A 12,171-nucleotide genomic window follows, 5' to 3' on the forward strand; every position below is an offset into this window, starting at 1 on the left:
TAGCCAATTTCTAAAATCAATAGGGGGGGGGGGAAATCTCTTTTATAAGAGAATTTTAACTTTTTCAATAAACAGAGTTAAAAATCTATTGTGGGAAGTCTAATGGTGAAATAAGGGCGCGCACACACATCAATCAAGTGTTTTCTGGTTCTTTCAAACACTCGCTGAGCTCCTCCCACTCTTCAGTGTTGCTGTCTAATTGGCCAGCGCTGGGTGAACAGTAGCAGTTGGAACCAGCTGCTTCTCTAGTTGGCGAAAACCCTCTGCTTTTCCTGGGGAAGCAAGGCCACCCCCTGGTGACTCCCTGATGTGAACCAGTGACTATGACCAGAAATGGTGGCTCAGAAGGAATCCAAACAACCAAAAATTCCCAGATAGTAACTTGTCGGTAATGGGTTTCTCCATCCTTGAGAGAGCCTTTGGAGAGAGGCAGGGAGAAGAAAGAGATGAAGCAAGTAGGGAATCCATTTCTAAAGGAAAGGGCTTAGGAGTGGTGGGGGATGGGGAGAGATGCTCAGGGCTTCAGAAATCTACCCACCTGCCTGGGCCAGGTCCTGCAGTGGTAGCATATTTCCCTACAGCTCCTGTGTTCAAAGAGAGCCAGTGCCAGGCAGAGATCCACTCTTTCCTCTCTGGACCCCCCATACCGCCGCAGTTCTGGAACCAGGAGAGCTCACGGTGGGTGGCTTTCTTTCTTCCATTGAGTGAAAACGTTTTCCATTAAGAGTTATAGAATCTCCAGCCAGGCAGAGGGGCCTGTGCCAACTAATCCCTTACAACTACCAATGCGGCAATTGTCAATTGCCTCCTCTCCTGGCCACACAGCACGGGGCTCTCACTGTGTGCCTTCTCTCAGTGGTTGCCTTCTCAGTCCCATTTGCTGCAAACCATGAATAGACACCTTCAAAAATAGCTCAAACCCATGCCCTTCGCTAATGCCCCCATCATTCCTGGCCACTGCGGTCTTTTTATCTGTCTCCCCACCTTGTGTGTGTTCCTTTATGGCCCTTACCACAGTTTGCAACTCTCCTATTTGCTGTTTGCTTATTTGTCTGCTTTGTAAGCTGGAGGGAAGAAAAGGAGATGTGCTTTTCTGATCATTTGATTCCCAGCTGCTAGCATGATACCTGGCACATAACAGATCTCAATAGGTAGTTATGGCATGGAAGGATTGATGGATGGATGTTGGATAGATGGATGTTGGATGGATGGATGGATGGATTTGGATGGATTGATGGATGGATGGATGGATGGATGTTGGATGGATGGATGATGGTTAGATGATGGATGGATGGATGGATGGATGGATGGATGATGGATGGATGGATGTTGGATGGATGGATGGATGGATGTTGGATGGATTGATGGATGGATGGATGGATGGATGGATGATGGATGGATGGATGTTGGATGGATTGATGGATGGATGATGGATGGATGGATGATGGTTAGATGATGGATGGATGGATGGATGGATGGATGGATGGATGATGGATGGATGGATGATGGTTAGATGATGGATGGATGGATGGATGGATGGATGTTGGATGGATTGATGGATGGATGATGGATGGATGGATGATGGTTAGATGATGGATGGATGGATGGATGATGGATGGATGGATGATGGTTAGATGATGGATGGATGGATGGATGATGGATGATGGATGTTGGATGGATGGGTGGATAAGGGACTTGTTAAATTAGTGGTATTGCCTGGCTTCTCAGGTCACAAGTGCCCGTTGCAGGCCACATGGACCACACAGGGAAGCTCTCGCCCAGAAGCTGGTTAGACTAGCTGGCTTGAAGCTAGACAGGCCTTTAGAGCCCACTGGGTCTGGCAAGCTGTGTTCTTGCCCAAAAAGGGTGCACTGGACACTTGCCCTGGTAGCCCAAGGGAACTATCTCAGATTCTGGCCACAGGACTGAGATTATCTGTCATTCACTCCCCCACTCTGAGGCCTGGGCTCTGTCTGGAGCCTGAATGAGCCTCTTCCCTTTGACCTGCAGTTGCAAAGAAACAGCATCCAAGGCCTGGCTGCCCTGATAAGAGGCTTGTGAGCCGCTTATGTGAGTCTCTGAGGGTGATGCTTAATAACTTAAAGGTGACATCAGGGTTGGGACTAATATCCGATTGAACAGAAAGAGACATGACCTAACTCGTCTCTCACCATGGGCCTGGCTGCAAGAGCTTCTCATTCTTTATTAATTTTCTAACTGGGGCTGCTGGCTCAGGACTCCAGCCTGTCGCCAGAGCTGGGGCCCACTGCCGGGCTCAACTCCAGCGTTATTGGGAAGGGAGCAGGCTCAGCTGGGTCTGTGAGCCCCCGTGAAGGGTGGCCACCATCGAGACTGTGCTGATTATGGCCAGAGCCCGTCCGCCAGTTTTCCCTACCATCCCGCTGATTGGCCATGCTTTGAGAAAATCCAGTAGGGCAAACTCAAAGTCTCTAAAGAATTCCTCTCATCGGCCAGCAGGCTTCCCTAGGCCTGCAAAGGATGGTTTTATTTGTGTTTAAAAAATGATTTAAAACCAGTTTTCCAAGAGCACAAATCCTGTCTAAAGCACCCAGCACACCTGGCTAGAGCTGAATGCCTGTGTCTGAGCTGAACGCCTGCCCGGTGGGACTGTGCTGTCTTCGGTTGTTTTCTTTTAATATACTCTTCACAGGAGGAAGAGAAATCCCTTACTCCTTATCACCTTCCCGCCCCCAGCTCCTACCACACACACACACACACACTTCAGGGACTGACGGACTGAGGTTCTGACCCAGGCTCTGCCACGAACTGGCCATGTGGTTTTGGTCAAGTCAATTAATTTCTCTGAGCCTTAGTTTTCTTATCCCAGTGGCCTGCAGAAGTTGTGGTGCTTAAAAACAGTAGTTGAAAAATGCTCCTAAAAAATAGATTGTATTTGTTCATAGGCTGATGGCTTAGATTTATTCATTCATTTATTCATTCATTCATTCCACAAAAAATATTTCTTGAGTGCCAACTATGTGTTAAGTTTTGGGCATGATGAGTGGAGACAGAGCCAGCCCCGCCAGGACAATGGGGTCAGATCTGCAGAGTGCCTAGCACAGTACCTGGCTCAGAGTGGACTCTTGGTAGGGTGAGAGTCTCTCTCCCTCCCTCTCTCTCTCTCTCTCACACACACACACGCCATGTTCTAGACAGCGTTTTCTTCTCTTTCCTCAGGGAGGCTGCAACCCAGTGACAACAAAAGCACAGAGCAAGGGGGAGGAGACCTGGGTTTCAATATCTGCTCTCTTACTCATTTGCTGTGTGACTTTAAGCAGACCACTTACCCTCTCTGGGCCAATTTCTTGGTGTACAAAAACAAAGCATTCTAACGCCTTCCTCTACCTTGATTACAAAAAATAAGCAGACACTATGGGCAAAATGTTTTCAAAGCACCAAACTGTCCAGATAAGCAGCACTGACGAGAAGCAGTAGGGGTAGTGATGAAGATCAAGGTCTTGGGGGATGCTAGATTCAGACTTGCTTCTCATGTGGTGGCCCAGAGCAGAACTCCCATCTACTCCCACACCGTGGCCTCACGCAGCAGCCTGCAGCACACCTATGATGGCAGTCCAGCTGCCGAAAGCATCCTCCTCCCACCCCAACACACACCCCTCCATGGGGAGGAGCTGCTGCTTCCGAGGGGGCTGCCCAGGACACTGCTAGACAGCGTCCTTCCAGGAAGTCTTGCAGTGGTTCTCAACCCTCAGTCCTCTCTGGTCAGCCCACTCTCCCTTCCTTCTCTGCCCTCAGCACTACCCCTGCACCCCGCGTTCCCACCCCAACCTGTGGACAATCCAAAGCAGGGAAAACCAGGCACAACCGCCTCTTCCCAGCAGCTGTCCTGAAGTTGCCCACAGAAGGCGAAGCCAAGGACGGGGCCGTGTTTCTTCTGGGAGCGGGTGAGGCGGCACAGTTCCCCCTAAAATGCCTCCTCTCCCTCCGCCTCTGCGTGCTAAATGTTTTCCTCACCCACCTCTCCCCTTCCCAGAGCTTTGGGGACCTGAGAGCATTGTTGGGAAGAGGGGGGTTGCTGGGGCAGCTGAGGTCTGCAACACCGGGGGACCCTCAGCCCGGCCCAGACTCCGTAAGCTCAGGGATTTGTGGCCCTTCTGGGGGTGGTGGTGCAGGATGCACCTTCAGCCCCCAAATCTCCTCTGTGCGTCCCAGGCGGACCTCTGCGGAGCAGATGCCAGGGTGGGGCGGCGGACACAATGCCCCTCTTTGTCGGGGGGATTGGGCCGGCGGTCAGGGGAGGAAATCAGGCAGCGCTCCTGACAGCAGGCTCTGTCTGCGGTGTCTGTGAAATATGGGCCAGAGGGGCTCCTTCCTGAGGCCAGTTCACGGCGGCCGTCCCCCCACCCCCGCTCTGGGCAGAGGACACTGCCTATTTGGAGAGAAGTGATATATGACACCCAGCTTCCTTCCCCCCACCCCCCACCCCGCCCGCCCCGCGCTTAAGGGAGCTCATGGTCGCTCCTGGGAGGTGAGGATGTACCTGCATGTTTGTAGGCATGTGTGCACGGGTATGTGGGTCATATGCATGCATGTCCACGTGGGTTTGGTTGCATGAGCGTCTTTGCTGTGTGTGTGTGTGTGTGTGTGTGTGTGTGTGTGTGTTCACACCATGGCCAGGGAGAGCATTCAAAATGCTGCCTCCATGCCGAAACAGGTTTGGCTCAGTGGATAGAGTGTTGGCCTGGCGACTCAAGAGTCTGGGGTTCGATTCCGGACAAGGGCATGTACCTTGGTTGCGGGCACATCCCTAGTAGCGGGTGTGCAGGAGGCAGCTGATCGATGTTTCTCTCTCATCAATGTTTCTAACTTTTTATCCTTCTCCCTTCCTCTCTGTAAGAAATCAATTATATATATATATATATTTTTTTTATTATTATTATTTTTTTAATGCTGCCTCCAAAATGCTGGCCAGGGTGGCTCCCTCTTCTCTCAGGCCTGCCTTTGCTCAAACCCAGATGAAGGCCCTCGCGCTGAACAAGCTTATTTAGAGGACTACGCTGTGCGGGCAGGGAGGCGGCTGACGGGGCCCCCGCCTCTGGCTTCATCTTCCCAGTAGCCGCCTCCCATGGAGGACTGTCCTCCGGAGGAGCACAGCGCCCGCTGCCTCCCAGAGGCTCCGGCGGTTCCTCAGCAGCCGAGGCCTCAGGGCCTCCAGCGGCCCCACGGCCGTTTGTCTTCCAGGGAGGAAACGGGAGGATGTTCCCACCCACCTCCTCTGTGGCCATCCCGGCCGCACATCTGGGCCACAGCTGGCCGCTGAGCCGCCCAGACGGGCCCGCTCCCTCTACATGACAAGAAGACAGAGAGCTGTCAGCAAAAAGCACCCCAACCCCTCAGCCAGCCGGGAGCCGTAAAAAATGGGACTCGGTTTCCCCGTCTGTACACTAGAGCCAAGATCAAGGGCAGCCCTGCCTTCTGAGAGGTCTACTGGGAGAATTAAAGAATAATAATAGTCCAGGCGATGTGGTTCAGTGGTTGAGCATCGACCAGGAGGTCACGGTTCGATTCCCGGTCAGGGCACATACTGGGTTGCAGGCTCGATCCCCAATGGGGGGTGTACAGGAGACAGCTGATCAATTATTCTCCCTCATTGTTGATGTTTCTGTCTCTCTCCCCCTCTTCCTTCCTCTCTGAAACCAATTTTTTAAAGTAAATAAATAATAGTAACATAAAGTGTGGACATATTCAGTAAAGGGCTGCCCAGAGTTTGGTGACTAGTATATGCCCAACAAATACCTGCCAGGCATGTGCTACAGGTGACAGTGGGATGGGCGCTATGAGAGAGTAAGAAAAAAACAATTTGTTGCCAAAACCGGTTTGGCTCAGTGGATAGAGTGTTGACCTGCGGACTGGAAGGTCCCAGGTTCAAATCCGGTCAAGGGCATGTACCTTGGTTGTGGGCACATCCCAGTGGGGGTGTGAAAGAGACAGCTGATCGATGATTCTCTCATCGATGTTTCTAACTCTCTATCCCTCTCTCTTCCTCTCTGTAAAAAAAATCAATAAAATATATTAAATAAAAATCGATTTATTCCAGTGAAGTCTTTTCACTGTTGCTGCCTGTTGACCTGGACGGGGATCTTATGCACATTATGCAGATGAGGAAAGCCAAGTTCTGAGAGCTGGAGGACCTCGCCCAAGGTCATGCATCTTCTCTGTGTTGGAAATTATGGCACCTTTTGTTGGGCATTGTGTCCTGTGGGCTCTCTCTGACAAGCCAGGCTGGTCAGCCATACTGGGCATGACCTGAGATGGGGCATGGGACTGGTGTGAAGTGACATGCAGAAAGCCTTGGACGGGAGTTATTATCACATCCGAACCAGTTTTGAGCCCTAAGCACTTCCCTTCCTCTTCCCCCGTCTGCCAAAAGGTTCAGTCTTTGGAGTCAGATTCCAGGCGCTGTCTGCTCTGCCAACCTGCCTCCCCTGTCCTCAAGGAGCCTGGAGCCTCATCCAGGCAGAACCCAGATGGCTGAGTGACACAGGGAGGTGTTTAAAAGGCTCCATGAAAAGAATCTGGCCTTTAGAGTCAAACCGATCTGGTCTGAATCCTGGCTCTGCCTCCTCCTGGTGTGGGAGCTTGGCCAAGCCGGAGTTCCTGAGCCTCAGTTTCCTCGCCTGCAATGGGACTTGTCATCGCTCTGAGCTGTTAGGAAGATTAAATAAGCTAACAGGCATGAAAGAGCCCAGCCCAGGACCTGGGCTTCATCCGTGCTCGGGGAGAGGGGGTCCCCAGGGAAGACGTGACATATGAGATACAAGACTCCTGAGTCGGGGAGGAGACAGGGGAGACCACACTGGATCTGGAACCACGGAGACTGGAGCAAAGGACTGAAGCTTTGGCAAGATGCGTCCAGACAAGATGGCAGAGAAGGTTCCTGATGCGTCAGCTGTGAGTCACGGGGAGGAGCAGAGAGGGCCTGTTCCCTCCCCGTTGGAGGAATCCTATGACCAAACACCCCCCCGGGCAGAGTGGACAGGATCTTAGAGACCATTTCATCCAGCTCCTTTGATCCATGAAGAAGCTGCTGCCCAGAGAGAGGGGACTAGTTCGAGACCATACAAGGCATTCTTTCCTGACAGACTGACTCCTTCCAGCCTCAGTTCACCCCGGGTGGGGCCCGGGAAGGCCTGGGGCCTGGGGAGAAGACCTGCTCCCACCAGTGGGAGGTCAGAAGGACGGCAGGAAGGAGGGCTGGACCAGAAACAGCAGCCAAATCCTGGGTCCCCACCCGTCTGCCCCGGGTCTGACGCCCTCTCAACAGGTCAGACCTGCCAGCGGAAGCCTGCTGGCCACTGTAGAAGTCCCTATCTGTCTAGACTGCTCCCTGGTCCATCTCGCCAAGAGACTTGACTTCAAGGGGGTCCGGGGCAGTCAGGATGGCCTCGCGGGTCCCCGACAGCTCCGGAAGTCTGCACACAGGGCCTCCAGAAGACTGAGAGGTGTCTCTGCAGAAAAGCCGACGGACGTTTCCGTGTGACGGTGACACAAACCATGCCTTCCCCCGTAATCACCCTTGCTGCAGCCCCGGCTCAGGGCAGACAGTCTGCCGTGCACGGGCTTTATTTTCAAATCCCTCTTGCTTTTTTTTTTTTTTTTTCTATCCCCGGGAACGCCTGGACGCCCAGGCGGAGGAAAGCACGCAAATCTGTCCTTGAGTGTGCTGCTGCGATGTGATGGCCCCGACGGGGCCCTCCGAGCCCCCGCGGCAGAAACAAACCCCCTGCTGATGTCATTTAAAGGAACAGCCTCCCAATTTTCCCATCTCCCTTTGCTGGATACACCTTATCGAATGACAAGAGAAGCCAATGTTTGGCTAAATGGTTCAGAGGTTAATACTCAACAGATGAGAGAGATTTTTGCCTTTCCCCCCTCTCCTTCCAGGAGATCTGGTTTGCTCCTCTTGCAGAGGAGATCCAGGGGTACTCTTTCCCCATCTCCCTTTGAGGGAGCCCCCCCCCACCACCCACAATTGCACAAGGGTCCCTGAGGGACTGTCTGGATGGCTCTGTTCTATGTGGTGCCACTGGCCACGTGTATTTGAACAGAGATGCACATGTGAAATACACAGCAATTCAAAGGCTAAATAAGAAAAGAAAGAAAAAAAAAAGAATGTTTAATATCTCATTAAAATGTGTTTTCTTGACTACGCATTACATTTTAGATATATTGTGTTCCATAAAATATATTGTTATCATGAATGCATCCAGTTTAGTTTTATTTTTTGAATGTGGAAACTAAAAAATGTAGAATTGCATGTGGCTCCGCTTTCGTTGGTCAGAGATAGCAGAGAGCATGCCTCAGGGCTATCCCCCCGAAACTCCAATGCCGAGCTCTGTTTCTGAAAACAGCGATAAGTCTAACAATGATCGTGTTAAAACCTACAATGTGATAGCTATAGCTATCGCTGCCGTGGGGTACATTAGAAAGCTGGGGCTGGAGGAGAGCTCTGTGGATTCTTAGACCGCCAGGAAGATGAACAAATGGCTCCTGGAGCAAATTACACCTGAAGCATCGCTGGAAGCAGAAATGACAAAACTGACGCTGTCCTACTTCGGGTACATCATGGGAAGGCAGGGCTCTTTGAGGGGTGGGGGGGAAATAATGCTGGGAACATGGAAGGCAGCAGGAAAAGAGGAAGACCAAAGATGAGATGGATTGACTCCATAAAAGAAGTCATGGGCATGCGTCCACAGGTGCTCAGGAGGACTGTTGAGGACAGGGCATGGTGAACATCGCTCACTTATAGGGTTGCCAGAAGTCAAAGCCAACTCAATGACATGTAACACACACACACACACACACATACACCACCACCACACACACACACACACACACACACACACCACCACCACCACACACACACACATACACACACATACACCACACACACACACACACACACACACATATAATACACCACACACACACACACACACACACACACACACAGAAGAGATTAGATCCTAAACGTTTCCACATCACAAGGAAAATATATATTTGTTTCTTTTTTTTGTATCTATAAGAAATGATGGACACTAGCTCAACTTATCGTAGTAATCATTCCACAATGTATGGAAGTCGAGTTATTTGTCTGTGCACTACCTTGAACTTACACAGACCTGAGTGGAGATTTGGAATAACCTCCTGTATGTGCTCCAGCCACTGGCAAGCTTTAAAAGCATGGTCCACGCTACTCCCTTGAACTGTTAAAAGGCGGGAAGAAAATGTTTTGAGGGTAAATATGTTTATAAGCTGCTGCCTAGCAAATCCCTTTCCTGTGTTCAATATGCACCGCACATCGGCTGGTTAAAGGCCTTCAGAAGCCTTATGCCACTAGCATTTCAGAGTGTGAGAGGAACGGGCTGCTTCTCTGATCTTCCATCTGCCTTAGCACTCACCCGTCTCCCCAGAGGCTCCCCAGGTCCCCAGCGCCACCATTCCCAGCGTCTGAGCAATGAAAAGCTGATCGGCTCTCAGTTTTCCTCATCGCGGGTGTAAGACTGAGTTGTTTGTGTTGCCTCTCCTGGTCTCCTTGTTCTTGTGGGTTTATGCTTTAAAAAAAAATGTTTTTTTCATGGGGATTTTGGTTTGGGAAGAAGTAAAAGTTGATGTGTGTGCATTCATCTATAAATGGGAGAAAAGTGGGATCATATCAGGCAGCAGGAAGGGCTGGAGAAGGTAAGTGAGAGACCACGGGGTTGGAAGGAGATTGCTTGCCTTTCTTCCCTAAAGCACATGGGATGGGAGTAGGGCTGATGGCCAAGAACTTTGCTAGGGCCGGAAAAGCAAAAGGTAAAAATATGGAAAAGGTTCCTCCCTCCAGGGTCTTAATGGGTGAGAAATAAGTGACTTATTTTTTTTTTTTAAGGCATAAGTACGGGATCGAGATAAGCACGAAGGACTGTAGGAGCCCCTACGAGAAGTGGTGGTGCGGCCACAGAGAAAGAGAGAGAATGTGAGGCTGCTGGGTGGGGTGAGGGTGAAGGACAGCACCCTGAGGAGGGCAGGGTGGCTGAGCAGTGCCGTGTCAAGCAGACACCGTGACAACCGAGGATGGAGAGGAGGCAAGGAAAGGGCTAGAAGTCCTTGAGTACCACACGGGAGCTTTGGCTTTATCCCGTGGGTGATGCAGAGCTCACGTGGGCAGCTGCGTGGAGGATGGGCCCAAGGCAGACAGTGATGGAGACTGGGAGACCCCGTAGGCCAGGGGTCGGCAAACTCATTGGTCAACAGAGCCAAACGTCAACAGTACAGCGATTTAAATTTCTTTGGAGAGCCAGATTTTTTAAACTCAAACTTCTTCTAACGCCACTTCTTCAACACAGACTCGCCCAGGTCGTGGTATTTTGTGGAAGAGCCACACTCAAGGGTCCAAAGAGCCGCATGTGGCTCTCGTGCCGCAGTTTGCCGACCACTCACTCAGGCAATCACTGTGAACCTCTGCAAAGTCCCGTGAGGAGCCAGGAGGCCTGCACTCAGGCAGCGAGTGTATTCATGGCGGATCACTGGGGACACAGTCAAGGAGGTGAACTCAGTAGGGCGGGAAGCCGTGGGCTGGGCGAAGGGCTGGGCGAAGGGCTGAGGCGAGTGGCCTGGTGGAAGTCTCCCAGGTTTCCAGCTCTCGTTGGCTGCCGGGGGGGGGGGGGGGGGGGGGGGGGGGGGGGGGGGGGGAGGGGGGGGGGCGGGTTATCCCTCCTGGGCCCGCCCCCCTCCTGCCCCAAACCCAGACCATGAAAAGAGTGCTGGCCCTCTCCCTGCCCCACCTTCCCTCCTCCAACTGCTTTCCTGGAGCCCCTGGGGAAGAGAGAGAAGGAGATGAAATCATGGAACAAAGGGGATTCGAGCTGCATTTCTTCCCTCCTCCACAATGGAAAACTCTCGGTTAGCTGGGAGAGGGGGGCTTTAGGGGGGCAGAGGAGGCTCGGTGAGGTTATGGTTTTGAAACAGGAGCCGTCTGGAACCACCAATCTGACAGGCGACAAGGTTCTCCTATTTCTTCCTTCTACGTAGACGCTCTTCTTGGTTGGCCTGTTGAGAGCCTTCTCTGTGGGGGTGAGTGTGTCCCATTATAGTCCCAGCCTCTTGCGGGCCCCCTTCCGCCTGCTGACCACCGGCCTGGGCACCCCGAGGAGCAGGCCGTCACCTCCCCACGGAGAAGGGGCTCCCCACAGCAGGCAGGGGTCCAGGGGTCGGACAAGCCAAACAAGGGGTTTCGGAGGGTTTGATTTCATGTCCAAGTTCCGCCCCTCGCCAGTGATGCCGACTCAGGCAGGCGCCTTCGTCTCCCTGGGCCTCAGAGACCTCTCCTGTGAGTGAAAACCATCAGACCCAGCTGGTGGGGTCACGGTGATGACCTGACAAGGCCAGGTCAGTTAGGGGCTACGAGGGCCTTTGGAAAGCAGGCCCACTCCTGTCGGTTGTGGGGCCTTGGGCAAGAATGGAGGCCCACCTGCAGGTGTCTCAACATTGAAGAACTAAAAATCAAGTTTCACTAGTAATCTAACTAGTGTTTTACCTTCCAGCCTTGACAGGCATTCTATAATGACAACCTGGAAGGCCAGGTCTGCATCAGGGTTCCTGGACTCCTTGTTGGGAAACCGGCCTCTGGCCCTCGTACCCACAGCACCTTCCCTCTTCTCCTCCCCCCGCCAGCTTCTCTCTGCATAGAAGGGCTTCAATGCAGACACACAAGGACATCCCACCTAACAGCGCGCGTGCGCACACACACACACACACACACACACGCTTCAGTGCTGCTAAGCATCTCCCTTCCCACATCCCTGGAAGACTCGGAGGCTTGTAATTTGTTGTCTGAAAACAGAGAACCTTAGGGCCTTAGACAAGAACATGACCAGGAACCTGACGAGGGGAGAATGCACCAAGCACAATGAGAAGCGGGAAAGGACATCTGGAGAGACCTGGCGATGCCCACCTGGACAGGAGGTACTGGCCCAAGGCCAGACTCAGAGCTGTCCTGTCCCATTCCCACACCCGGTGACATAGCACGCCCAGGCCCTGGTGAGCCCGGAGGACAGAAAGAGGTCGCAGGGAGCAATGAGAGAGGACTGGAGTCTGAACTGAGATCAGGAGCAGTCTTGCCCCCGGCCAGCATGGCTCAGTGGCTGAGCG

Source organism: Pipistrellus kuhlii, unplaced genomic scaffold (genome assembly GCF_014108245.1).
Source record: "Pipistrellus kuhlii isolate mPipKuh1 unplaced genomic scaffold, mPipKuh1.p scaffold_m20_p_22, whole genome shotgun sequence".
NCBI classification, from domain to species: Eukaryota; Metazoa; Chordata; class Mammalia; order Chiroptera; family Vespertilionidae; genus Pipistrellus; species Pipistrellus kuhlii.